This window comes from Bombus affinis, chromosome 4 (assembly GCF_024516045.1).
Source record: "Bombus affinis isolate iyBomAffi1 chromosome 4, iyBomAffi1.2, whole genome shotgun sequence".
NCBI lineage: Eukaryota > Metazoa > Arthropoda > Insecta > Hymenoptera > Apidae > Bombus > Bombus affinis.
This window is the reverse complement of record NC_066347.1, coordinates 15701190-15715205: the sequence shown is the minus strand read 5'-3', so window position 1 is coordinate 15715205 and position 14016 is coordinate 15701190. Positions and strand designations below refer to the sequence as shown.

General features: G+C 38.5%; 1 protein-coding gene across 1 annotated transcript in view; it reads right to left on the bottom strand.

Moving 5' to 3' along the window:
* The window catches only part of LOC126915407 (RNA polymerase II elongation factor Ell), a 142693-nt gene that overhangs the window by 9419 nt on the left and 119258 nt on the right, over window positions 1–14016 (bottom strand). The window lies entirely within an intron of this gene.

Below are 14016 nucleotides of genomic sequence, written 5' to 3'. Positions count from 1 at the left end.
ACGCGTGCGATGAGAATAATACCAAACACTACTATATTTGTATTACCTTCCGTGTTAATTCTCGAGGTAAAAACTGACTTGACTACCAATACTAGCTCACTCGCATTGACTACTTTTCTCGTTTATCCTTGGCGCACGCACGGCGCTCAGAAATATACCTCACCGGATACCATTGTGTTCGTTGGGGTTCGGGAATCTTAACTACCAGTGTTCGCCAGCAGTGGTCATAAAAGTATACTTAAATGCTCAAGAACACGTTCGCAAATAGCGAGGCCAGCGAGGACCGACCATTACACGAACTACGGACTATTAGCGTGACATTATACGAAACTGCGTTACGAAGGAACGCGCTATGCATAGCGCTACTACTGTATTTCGTAGTAAAGTAATTCCAATATTATCAAGTTATTCGAAAACAGTCGTTTTAATATCTTTAATTATACAATCAGGATGCGGATCAAACATAATTTACAGCGAATCACGTATAAGCTATAGATTATATCCGATTAACATCTTTTTCAACGTAACACAAGCTACACAAAGCAGCATTCAGATTTTCCACTGAAACACGTCCTCTCGTTACGTAAATTGATGGAATAACGTTGATTAGAAGCACCCTGTCAAATTACACCTAACCATCCACGATTAAGCTCCAGTGGACATCGTTTGGCCGGCTTTTAACGCGGTTCCCGCGCGACCATAATTTCGACAGATAACAAAGGTGCGCTGTGTGCGCGGTATCGGCGTGCTGCGATAATTTCAAGCTCTTTCAGCCTTGCATTCAGCCAGCATGCGTATGGATGCGTCTATTCGCCAGCTACGAGTAGCGATAAACGTGGCGAAATTGGAACGACACGAACGTAAACGAAGCGGCCGTGGAATTTGGAGAATTAGCGTGTAACGCTAACGATTACGCAGCGATGTGTGTAATTTAACCTCGCTCGGTCCGCATGCATCAATTACGATATCAGAGTGATGGTCGCAACTGACGACGCGTAATTGTCGATCCGCCTATCTTAGATCGTTATCCGTCAGCCGTCCCGATTGATCGCAGAAACGAGCAAGAAAAATTGGTGCCGAGCGCAGTTTCTTTTACACGTGCTCGCGATGAATCCTCTTACAGTCGTCCATGAAATTGTTTGAATACTTTCAGAAACTTTTTACGCGTATAGTAGGCACGTTACGTGAAACATTCTGAAATTTTATTAGCGCCACAAAGAAACGAGATTTATTGGTAAAATTCGAAAGCAATCTGAAAATGTATGCAGGAGTTACGAATTATTTATTGCCAGTATAAACTTGGCAAGTTATTTGAACAGTATTGTACATTTAAGGCCACTATTATATTACTATCACGTAGTAATTTTTTGCTAAATATATTTCCGAGATACGTGTTATGACCTCTCCACCCTACGTACGTCTTCGGATTGATATAGTCATGATTGGTCGTGTTTCACTTAATAACATTTCAAGATGTTTTGTATCACGCGCATAACATATCCATAAGAATTTGTTAGGTTAGGTGCTCGCATACTTTGCGAGCTACGGTATCTTCGAAATTGCGAACGTTAAGTTGAACTTGATTGATAGAATATATTATAGTAATAGATACAGATAGTAATAGTCGGAGTAAGAATTGAAAATGTCGAAGTGAGTCTCACTTCAAGGAAAACTTCACATCTTCTCAAGTGTTCAATGTTCTTAGTCCCAGAAGCCACTGCGTATTGTTTAACACTGTATCAGTTTGAAGGGCCTCTCAGCCTCATAGTCTTTTCTAGAAACAGATGGCGCAGCGAGGTACAGATAGATCAGTTTTTTCGTAATTATACAAGTACCCATAGACCCACGAATTTCTCTCTCTATTCCGAGATAAAACCTCAACAGGAAACAATTTTGGTAATTTCAATTTTAGTCTCTAACGAAATGCTTATTGATTAGCTATGCGTTGTTTTGTTTCATGAATGATGTTTGCAGTATCGGTAGGTAATGAACACTGTCGGTAATAGATGGTAATTGTATTCATAGAACTAAAGTGTTTATTTTTACATATGATTACCAACATCGTAAATCTAATTAGAAGCCTCTGTATAACGAAAGCGTTAATGGATAGAACACATCAATAAATATTTTGTCTTCGTAACGAATACAAGTTCATTAATTTGTAACGATTAGCAAATTATAATCACATACTACAAGATCATTTTTTGTTCACATATTTATAGGAACTTTCCTTAAGGCAGTGGTAAATATCAGCAATATAAGCAGTAATTCAGATTATTCAAAGATTGCCTTTATCCAATGATGATACTATTATCAAAACAGGTCCTTTTTCGTTTACTATCAAATTCCACAAAATTAAGATTCCATTCTCCTATAAAAAATTCCATACATCTGCTACTAACTGCAGTCTCGCTTGAAGATTTCCCATGTGTCACGAGGTCATCAGACACGCTCATCAATTAATAATCACGTTTCCAGGGTCGATCGAGCATCGTACAGTATCGTCTCGAAGATACCTAAGCTATTTCGAGATACTATAACGTATAAAAGTATCATTCTGACAAAGTACTACGCCAGCACTTCGTGGTTCGACGTCGTTCAGAACGAGATGTTTCGCAATAATATTTTGTCAGTTGCGCGATGACTCGTAAATAACGGTCGGCAAAACGGTAGTCGATGGAAAAAAATTCCTTTGCTTCGTATCAAGGATGAATCGTACGATTAAAATTCGTGTAAACGGGTTGTAGTATAAAAGCGAATAGAACCGTATAGAGGTTACTGCGGTGAAATTTTGTTTCAGATATGCAGCGGAGGATGCGATGAACATTATCGTATCCGGTGTGCATCGAACGTGGAAATGGCAAATGGCCCGGCATGAAGCTCGTGCAAATCCGTTCGCGGAAACATTCTGACGTTTATGGTAACAGAAGTCTCCTTTGGTACGGGAACAACGTACATACATCGACAACTACGAGTCTATATGTTGTCGGATTCGTGCTATAAGGACTATTTGCATCGCGATGACGATGACAGAGAGCAGACACATTTATCCGTATTCAGACCTATGACGAAAACGAGATCAGGAATCCATTCCCTTTTAACCAATACAAATAAATGTAAGCCTAAAGTGGATTTAGTAGAATTCGAATCATTTAAAGGAAAGTATAAAAACTAGAACAAGTACAAAACGGTGCCTGTTTTTTGCTATATTGTGCGATAAAGTAACTTGCCTTAACACATTTATGATACACGATTTAGATATTTTTTATATTTAGATATTTTACTTTCTATAGTTGATTTTTATACCCGACTCATTCACGCGATGTATTCACAACCGCCAGATAAGAAACCCGGTTTCCATGCTTTCGAGAATTAACTTCTCCTCCGTCGGTACATGCACACGAGAGATCTGCGCAGCTTTTTCCCCGATTGAATTTCATCGAAAGTCAGTCGAGCACGACCGACTATTTCGCAACGCCCATGGTTGTACCTCTGCCCCTGCGCGTCTCCCACTCCTCTACCCCTACCCCATTTCACCCCTGGCTGTTCCTTTCTCTTCCTCGATTCCTACGAAATCCTTTCTTTTTTTCTCTCGCTGCGCGCGGAACGCCTCTTGACATTTGGAAGTAAATCGGTCAGCGGATCGATTACTTTTCGGATAACGCGTTCAACCTGACAATTAACTCGCAAGTTGAAGGACATAGAGGAGAAACGATCCCTGTCTAGATTCCTCTTTTTTCAGCAAAAACGAAACGATGTTTTATAATTTAGAATCTTTAATTTTTCTTCGATATATTTTAATTTCTCTTTAAGAGAACGTTTATCGTGTTACATAGTAGTCGCAAGTGTATCTGTAATTACGTCTATGACCGAACAACTATGCACAACGAAGGAGGGCAACCTTCGCGGATGAAATCGTTGGAAGAACGATTCGTAGATACGAAACTCGAGCGTAAAAGGCTGACCGGTATCACGCATGCGCAGAACGCGAAAACTCGTCCCGAAAATTTAACCAACCAAGCGGATGGTAACCGTTGCGAAACGTTTGTCGGTATGACATGACCGTGCAAACGAGTTCAAGCGATATTATTCGCTTTCGATAATGTAACCACATCGTCTCGGTTTCCACGATATACTTGTTTATTTTTCTTCTTTCCTTACTCTATATATATATTCTTTTTGTCGATTTTCTTTACCCAGCCACCAAAAACCGGTCTCCGAAGCGATAGCAAATGACGAAACGATTAATGCGTATGTTTACCAAGTATTACGGAATTACGACATTTTTAGTTCACACGACTCGATGCATGTTGATCTTGGAGAGTTCAAAAAAAAGTTTTTGTCCGCCGACTGTCATTCGCTGATATGTTAATGGCGGATGTATCGAAAGTTAGTGGCAGCAGTGGTAGAGTTAATAGAATGATTCTTAGCAAGGTAATTTTATTGTTACGTTTGTAAATGTCGTTTGAGTTTTGAGTAATAAGCGATTGATCCTATTATCTTATCTAGCTAACAAATGAAAGTTGATACGACAGATGAATCTTGAGGATTTTCAAAATTAGCAACGTGTAGAATGATACTGAAGTTCCAATGTTCACATTTGATGAACGTGATTTAACAAGAGTAAAAGCTAGCGTAAGAAATAACGGGGAAAGAAGAAGATCGCGAAAATCTTAAGATACAGAAATTATTTAAAATCAAAATGAAGACAAGTAACAGGAACGTAGGGTATAGGTAGGACACGTGTATACGTGTACGCAGTTTCTAAAGCTTCTTAAGTTTAGATTAAAAGAGAGAGTGTCCTAAAACAGAGAGACATAGGAAGTTTCTACAAACAAAAATTTGCAAATAAATAGCTAATTTTTGAAAATAACTTTTTACATAAAGTGGTCCTACGCTGCTTCAATAGTCTCGGGCCACTATACTCTTTGATCCAGCACTGACTAAAATACATGATCCGCCTTTCTTTGATTAATTTTTCGAATATTAACCCCGATGGACTTGACTGTTATACGCCTTGTAGAAAACATCAAATGATAGCGATGCAAATTTGATACGAGAATTTCAAATACAAGATTCGAAAAGGAAATTTGATAAGACACGTAGGTACGTTAAATCGTGGGTCGTCGATCGGATGAAATCGGTATATAAAAAGAAACGGGGTAGAGAGAAAATGACGACGTGAGACGAGTGATCGTAATCTTCGAGGAGGAAGGAAACTTCTCTCACGGATATTCACATATCGAGGACACGAAGGATCCCCCTTCTCTTCTTTCCTCTTAAACGAAAGGTTGAACCGCACGAGAATGCGAATGAAAGTTTCGTGAAGGGAGCAAAGCTGTTCGTTTAAATTTCACTACTCGAAGGACGACCGTCGCGTCGTCTCTTTACTCGTCACGGGATATTTTCTGCGACGAATGTTGATTACAATCATTCTCATATCATTCCTTTATGACAAACAAACATAGCTATACAAATCGACTTGCATCGCACTTGTCTTTTAATCCTTCTTTTTTTAATCTTCAAATTTACTTTTAATTTTCGAAGTTTTTATCTACATGCTGATGCAACATATTGTATAGCTTTATCTTGTAAATATTTGCAGAAGATTAAGAGAATACAAAGTTCCGAGATTATTCCATTTCTCTGAAATTCTCAAATGTTTGGCACGATGTTGCCATTAAAATAGCTACAAGAGTATTAGAAAAAGAAACGCGTAGTATTTCGATTTCTCTTTGTTATTTTGTATTTTTATTTGCTTTCCGAATCGGCTGTAGGACGAGGCTATTAAATATTCGAATCTCGACAAAGTCCGTTCAAAATTGTTTCAACGAACAGGTAAAACCGTAGACCAAGCTCTACTCCTTGAAATTTGAAATTGAAATGACGAGTATCACATTTATCGAGGTCTAGGTCGGAAGCCAGACGTACGTGCAGGCTAGAGTATACACAAGGTACGTGTCGTTGTCGTAGAATTTAAAGTCCAATGAAAAGATAAAAAACACGAACGAATACGAAACAATACGATACAACAAAACGATACAACAATTGCCAAAGCATATTTATTTATCTATGCGATAAATATCCAGCAATGTCAAAGTATCAGAAATGATCCCGACCGATTAATTTATTAACAATTATATTACACATTGAGCCAGCAGTGAAATAACGTGCGAGGGTCGAGTAATATTATTATAAAATTGCGAATAAAATAAATTATTGCTTTTTAGGATTACAAAAACTGTATTAGAACAACGAATACATCGCGGCAATTTATTATGTATATAAGATTGTTTATTACGGTATTATAAAATACCTTCACCCAATGATAGGATGTAGATGTAGAAAGGGATAGCAACGAAAAGAAAATATCGAAGAAATTTTTGAAATTCCTTTTCATGATCGCAATGTAAATTCAATATGTGTAATTAGACAATTAGTCGAAAGATAAAGAAATTGCCAATGAAATACATATTGCGTTAACGCAACTTTTAATGGCATGGATTGAAATTCAATCACTTTTTGAGATTAATCGAATACACCACGGTGTTATATTCTTCTCTTTGTGTGTGTGTGTGCGTGCGTGTGTCAACAAATATCAAATTCCATATTTAAAAGAGCAAGCGTACGAAATGCGCACACTTTCAAAGGAATGAATCCATTTTCCTTTGTACAAATCCCTTTGTACGCGAGAACGACGCTTGTATTCGATGTAGCTGACAAAGAACCGCCTCGAGTGATCTACGTTATCAGAATCTCGATAAAAAGGCGATAATCACGGTAGCGATTTCAGACTGTAGAAGGGAAGCCCAAGAATCACAGTCTGGATAGCCATAACATTCTTCTTTTCTTTTTTTTTTTTTTTTTACGACTATGAATACGACCAAATATAAGGAGAAGTTAAGAAATTCAAAGCGAAAAGAATTCTGTAAAATTCGGTAGAAACAATCTCACCGTGAGATTAAAGTAAATATAGCTAAATGGATATGACTTTACTAATCGAAAAATAACGACGATAAAAGTAATTTAAAGATTGTAGTAATCTCCAGCTGGATCATCGATCAAGATGTCAGATAAATTGACTAGAAAAACTATATTGTAATAAAGTAGTTACGATATCGTCGAGCGCTGTATAATTTATCCAATATATTGCATTCGTATGAAAATTTTACGTATATCGTTAGTTTTCTTCAAATAAATCCTGCTCGATACGGCATCTCGCTCTACAACATACAACGTCATACCACCGTTAAACGATTCGAGCTAAAAGTCGTGTATGTAATCGCGATAAGGTCCTGTTGCAATGCATCTTATTAAAACAGCAGTTATAAATGTACGCTCGAGACACGTGAACACGACATGCAACTTCGCCAAACAATATTTCGCGCTATGTAAATTGTAGCTTTATTAATGTTGCATTATCGTATTTTGTTGCAAATGTATATGCGAACAAACGGAGTTGCGCTTTCGTATTATACGACAAGGTTGCGATTCGATGGATGGAAATAGATGTAACAATTTGGCGCGGTTTAATTGTATTGCAAATTGTTATTTTTTTTTTTTTTTTTTCGCTAATTCGAAGATGACACTTTTTATGCAGGTTTCTCAAGAAGCTGAGGAACCAAGTATTCGTTCAGATAAATTCATTAAGATAGAATTCCCTAAGTTCTACCATCGATACACTAGATTGAATATTATATACGACGATACTTGTATTCGAATGAAAATTTTACTTCTTTTTTAATCAAAGAGATATCCGTGTTAACGGATTATAGAATAGATATAAATTACAAGAGGGGCAATCCAGATGGTTTAATTTACCAGATTAATTTGTTCTTGTTTTAGTAATGTTTTGAAATATTCAGAAGATGCACAAAGGATACTGGAAATCCTACTATTATAGAAAATTGAGGAAGACTACGAATAAAAAGAAGTAATCTCCAGTTCCTAATCTAAGAGGACCGACTGAGGTAATGAAAATGCTACAGTGTGTCTTAACCGATTATCTGTAGATCTCTCGTTACTTAGAAACCTCTTTAACCCTAAAATTGAAAATTTCATTTTAATTAAGCTTCATTCCAGTATCTTATATCGTAAATATACAAACGTAATGTATAAGGAAGTAGGAATTCTTCGGACAGAGTCTGCATAGAGTTCATCCAAGACATTAACGACCCTAACAACGCGAGATGATTTTTCTTTTTTTATCTAAAGTCACATCTAAGCTAAGTTCAACGTTCCATAACCAAGATAAAGAAATATAAAAAATTGTCTAACAACGATCATGGGTTCGGGATGTCCACCTTCTTCCTAAGACTATGGTTTCTGTCATAAACGCAGAGACTAATTTCAACGACGTCAGTCAGACCCGATGCACACGAGCGATACGACATCGTCGTGACACGCTCTGCAATTCGCTAGATTTATGGCCGTAGTAATTCAATGCACACAGAAGCGGATAATTCGTCAACGTGATCTGTTCGAAACGTAAGGCTACCGAACGGTATGGTGTCGCCTTTACAAAATCGCAATCGCTTCGCATCGGTTGCATCGGGGCCTTGCGATTCGCGCGATTACCTTTCGATCTGTTTGCCAACTCGCCCACCTATTCGAGCTGTTGGCTTCGAATTATTTTGGTGCTTAAAGCCACGACCAGCCGAGAACAGAATCGTTCAGCAGCCGCATACGTTGCATTCCCTCAAACGTGGAATCGCGCTGTGCGAACGCGGTTTTATCAAATCCCACGATTCACGTTTCAACGCGGCGAATTTTGGTATCGATACGCCAGCTCGAACGGAATCCTCGTGTACTCTATCGTTTCACGCGTGGAAAATCCAGAGAATCTACGAACGATCGATTGGCATTTCGAGCATCGCGCTCGATTATTCCACTTTGTTTGGGAGCTTTAAATGTTGCGCTGAGGATCGTTGGTTGGGGGACTGGTGTCCTCGCGGTCGCCTTTCTCTAATCGCGAGGGGGTGCGTTTTGTTTTATGAGAGGAAAATTTGGAGAATGCTGGAATACTGCATTAGCATCATCGGTATGTGCAATTCGTTTTCCACTATTCCGGTTTCCAATGAATCGTGCTGCATGTGCCGAAGGATGGATTGTTTCGTTGGCTGATTCTTTATTCGTAACAGAGCGTTTATTTTACGAAGGATTTGCAAATTTTCGTACAAGCGAGTGTTAATAAAGAAAAATGAAGGAGACGTGGAACGCTTGACAAAAAAGGAAGAAGATATGGATCAGACAAAGAGATGGAAGGCGTAAGTTAGGAGACTCTGAACAAGTTATTATCAGCATTTTTAACTTTCACAAATTGAAGCTATCTTTAATCGACAAAAATTCAGTGACGTAACTTTAAATATGAGGTCTTTGTAAAAAAAAACTCCGACTAACGGAATTTCGAGAAATAAAAACCGCTTCATAGAAGGAAACGATTAAAGGACCAAGAGAAGACAAAACTGCTTAACAAAAGAATTTCCACGCTAAAAATAACCGTAAAATGAAAGAAATGATCATGAATGAGAAAATAAAACGAGATAAAAGATAACGTAAAATGTTCGAGACACTCATTACCAAGAAACCACGATTAAACAAGAAGATTAAATCTGAAACGTAAATTCGAGCTAAAGGTATTTAATTACATTCCATACGGCGATGGCCGTTTCGCGTGCGGAGGCCAAAACAGTGCAGTGATCCACTGTTGAACGAAAACTCGTAGGTGGCCGCGTCATCTGTACATTTATAGAGTGGAATCGATCGACAGGAATGTACGTTACAGCGATTGCATCACATATGCAAAAACGCGGAGGAGATAGCAGTCTCTTAGCAGCGAATTTAGGCAATTACGTGAAATTGTTTTCCATAAATGATTACTACGATGAAAAGTTTAATATTTTCGTGTGATATCCATGTAACTTGATAACCTGACGACCACCTAAAACCACATGGCAACACACCGAGGAAAAAGGAAGTTTTTAATTCTTTTTAGCAACAATTAATCGACTCTAAACGTTTGAAAAGAATCAAACAATCGGGATACGATGGAAATCCTACGTTGCAAAACACGTTGAAAATTCAAAGAAAATGGGATACGTAGTTCGGAAGATTTCGCAGCGAACAAGTCAAGAAACATAGTTTCCAAAAGATCTGAACCTGAACGCGTCTGTCCCTGTAACTTCGTCAGGAATTTGAACTCTGATAAACCATTTTAGCGCAATTTCTATGGACTATATAGAGTCATACGAAACAGTAGAATAATATTCTAAGACTATGAGAAAATTAGAAAGAAAAAGTTGAAATTTTTGAAACAGTTAAGCTGGTGTACCCGCTTAAAATGTCTTTCGGCGTTTAACGACGCATCGCATCAGATTCGTGAATGGTACCTCGCTTTCGAGCGAATAAATGACGATGAAGCAGCAAGCAGTCGTCGACGACGCGACCATGCGTTCGCGAGTCCTTTCAGAAAATTCTTTGACCTTTCCTTTCGCGCTGCATGCCCACTCACGGCAAAACATGAAAGGGAACATCAATCGGAGCTGCCTTTTGTTCATAAACTCGCGCCACGCTTTGTTGCTGCGTCTCGTTAAGCCTTGATGACACTGTTAATGACTTTACAGAAGAAGAACGAGGGGAAAGAGTGGTAGCCGTAATGCCAAGAGTTTTGCACAAGGTATTATTTTCAAAGGTATCGTGTCGTACGGTCGTTTTATTTCACTCGTGGAAAACATTGATATTCCATTGGGATTGTTATCCCAAGATCGATACTCTATCCGGTTCAGCTCGGAAAGTTTCGATGGTTTCGATGATCGTCCTTACATATTACCTCTGTACCTGTTACATACATATTTGGTGACTTTGGAAAAGGATGCTATTAATTATGGATTTTTGATAAAAAGAATTTTTGATAAAGAAAGACGATGAATCGGGACAAATGTCACCCTTTGTTGGAGATTAAATGGCAGGGTTTCGGAAGAAAATTGTAAGTCGATCGATAGAAAAGGTGTAGCTTTCCACCGAAATATACACAAATAGTTCGTCGGTTATTTCAATATTAGCGTAACTTTTCTTCTGACGAGAAACTGAATACTTTAGAAGACACGATATACGTGTCCATTTATTTGATTAAATGTTAATTTTCCGGAGTTACATCGTCTTTGTCGGTAATTGAAGTTGATAAATGCTGACAGGAAATAGTTAAACGAAAAAGCTATCGAGTTTTGGCTGAATTCCATTCCATCGAATCGAATGATTAAATTAGACGCCAGAAAGACGATACTTGCACTCTAAATGGAATCATAATTGGAATTTTTGTTGCTTCGTTTCGCTCCGCTATTTCCGCGAATTCAGAAAAGATAAAAATAAGCTTTCACGTATCACGAGGCACGGTTCGTTCCTTGAAATAACTACACCTCCAAGACCATTGTGCGTATTTTTACACTCAACACACACTCCATTTAATACAGCGCCCGTTCCTTTGTAACGGAGAATTAAATCTCTACGCTCGTAGTTCCGATTATGTTTTAACCTTCTTGAAAACGAACTTTAATAGCCGTCAACGGTAGCAGTACATCGCAGAAATCTCGTAGTTAATCTAACCGGCGTGCAAAATAATTTATTCGATAATTTACAAATATTAGGAAATAATTTACGCGATAATACGTACGATAATATTCTCGTGAAATAACGTAAGGTAGAAAAATGAAAATACACCACGGTTCAGGAGAGCAAAACAAGAGAGCCGTTAAAAGCGTCTATAAGCAATTTCCTCCAGCCATGAAGCATTACGTACTCGACAAACTTAACGAGAAACTGACTGAAAGTTACGACGGGTCGTGTTTTAGCATCGAGAAAATCACGGGCTAATTGAACTGAACTTTTCTGACAATTTCGTCGACGAGAACGGGCCTTCGAGCGTCTCCAGGCGAATGCTATAAGCTCGAGCTCCTTTCCACGCGAATCAAAAACAACGAGACGAAGTAAGAAAAACAAGAGCAACAACGATAAGATAAATAAATAAATGAAAAGGGAAATTAGGGAAAAGGAAGAAATAAGAGACTCGCTCGAAGCGGAATAAAAATAAGCTTCTTTTGGACGTACAGTTCACGTTTGACCCGAATAACGCAATTTCGGAAATAAGTTCAATGAAGAGAGAGGAGGGGCTTTACGATAGACGCGATGTATCTTGGATCGAACGACGATGAGAGTGGCTTTCACTGTTCCGCCGATGTCAGGTGCGTATAAGCATGAATAAAAAATGTAAGCGAAAAGAAGATAAAAAACGAGGAAATAAGAAGGATAAAAGCGGGATCTTCGGCTTTTTAGTCAAAGACAAGTCGACGGCCACCTTGGACGCTAATAGACGCTAACTGAATATTCTACTAATTTTATTAGTTCTTATTCTTGGTCGGTAATTATCAACTGATATCGTTAACAACCACGTGGAATTATCAGAATAGCCGAAACGACGAATTCCTGTAGCTCTTCGTAGAGATTTTACGAATCTACTGCTGTGAATTTTTGGCAATTTCTACGATTTTCTACAAACTATGCGAAGGGAGGCTTGTGTTTAGCCTTGTAGCATTTATTTTGTCTCACCTTTTACTTCTACTTCTCAATGGATAAAGGGCGATCTCCTGAGATCAGAGTAAGAAGCGTGAAATATGCGTGAAACAGAGAGAAAGATTCGTCGTCCGATTCATTGATTCTACGCAGTTTTATCGGTGTATCTCTATCGTGACATTGAATCGTTTCTAACTTGAAGATTAAATGTCAAACGATATTTTTGTACACCGACTTTTTTCATTGTTTCGATACCTGCATTCCATACTATCGCCGTACGCTATAGTTCTACCATATTTGCTCCGTCTTTTAATTCAATTTTGTTTAACAGTAACAGACAGCGGTTGGTCTCTGAAGGTTGAAGGTTTTCAACATCCTGTCGGACATTCGCCACGAAATGAAACTACCGGTTCTCTATCGATCTACAGCCTACAATCTAAACACAGCTTAGATTCCGAAGATAGAAGGACACGAGAATATTCTCGTTTCATCTCGTGGCGGCTTAGAACCGAGTCAAAGGCTCCATGGGTAGCACGTGACGCAATTGAATAACGAAAACTCGATGAAATACGGAGGCACGTGGTACTGCGTAGGTCTTGCTCGCGCGTAGCTTTACCTCGCACGAGGCGACGTACGTGCTCGCGAGTCGCCCGTATGAAATAAGAGCTGAGAGGCTTCTACGCTTTCCGCCGAGTTATAAATTCACGCGCGTCGTCATACGCACAGGTGAATCGTGTACGCTGGATTTTTCTCTTTCTCGATCCGTTTTGTCATGGCGAACGCTAGAGACCTTGATGTCTCAGGTAAAATCATGCTTTCGTGTAGCAATTTTTGGAAGAAGTTAGAAGTCTGAGCACAGCATGACGCTGAGCTAAGCGTCCAAAGAATTCAACTGCGATTAATGAAACGTTCAAATATCTATGGAAAAATATAGCCGATGTCGAAAGAGCTATTAGTCTGTGGAAGATAGAATGAGTCACGAATGTTAAAAATATCCCCCGATAATTTTAACGTAATCAGAATTTTAACGAACATTTAAAAAGTGAATGGTATCTAACTTTCTTTTCCAAAAGCGACATTAACAACGCAATAATCCCGGAGAACAACCTCTGGAATACTATATTTATGGTGAAAATACTCCAAGTATGAGGTCATGGCGTCAATGCCCCGCATAATCGACAATTTTCTCCTCTTCTACTTGATTTCCGTTCCTGACAACGAAATCGTTTATCTATTTGAAAACTTTCGAGACTGCTTGAAGAACGTATAGAATGTTAATTTCGGGCATCTAAAACAGAACATTTTTTACGGTTTAAGTTTCGTTGATCCTTCCTTACGCTTTTAAACAACTTTTTCACGATATCCTCTTACGTAGATTATATTACAAAAATTGTTTTGCTATTGGAGATTTTATTAATAAAAATTATTATTACGATCAGTGGCGAAAGGATC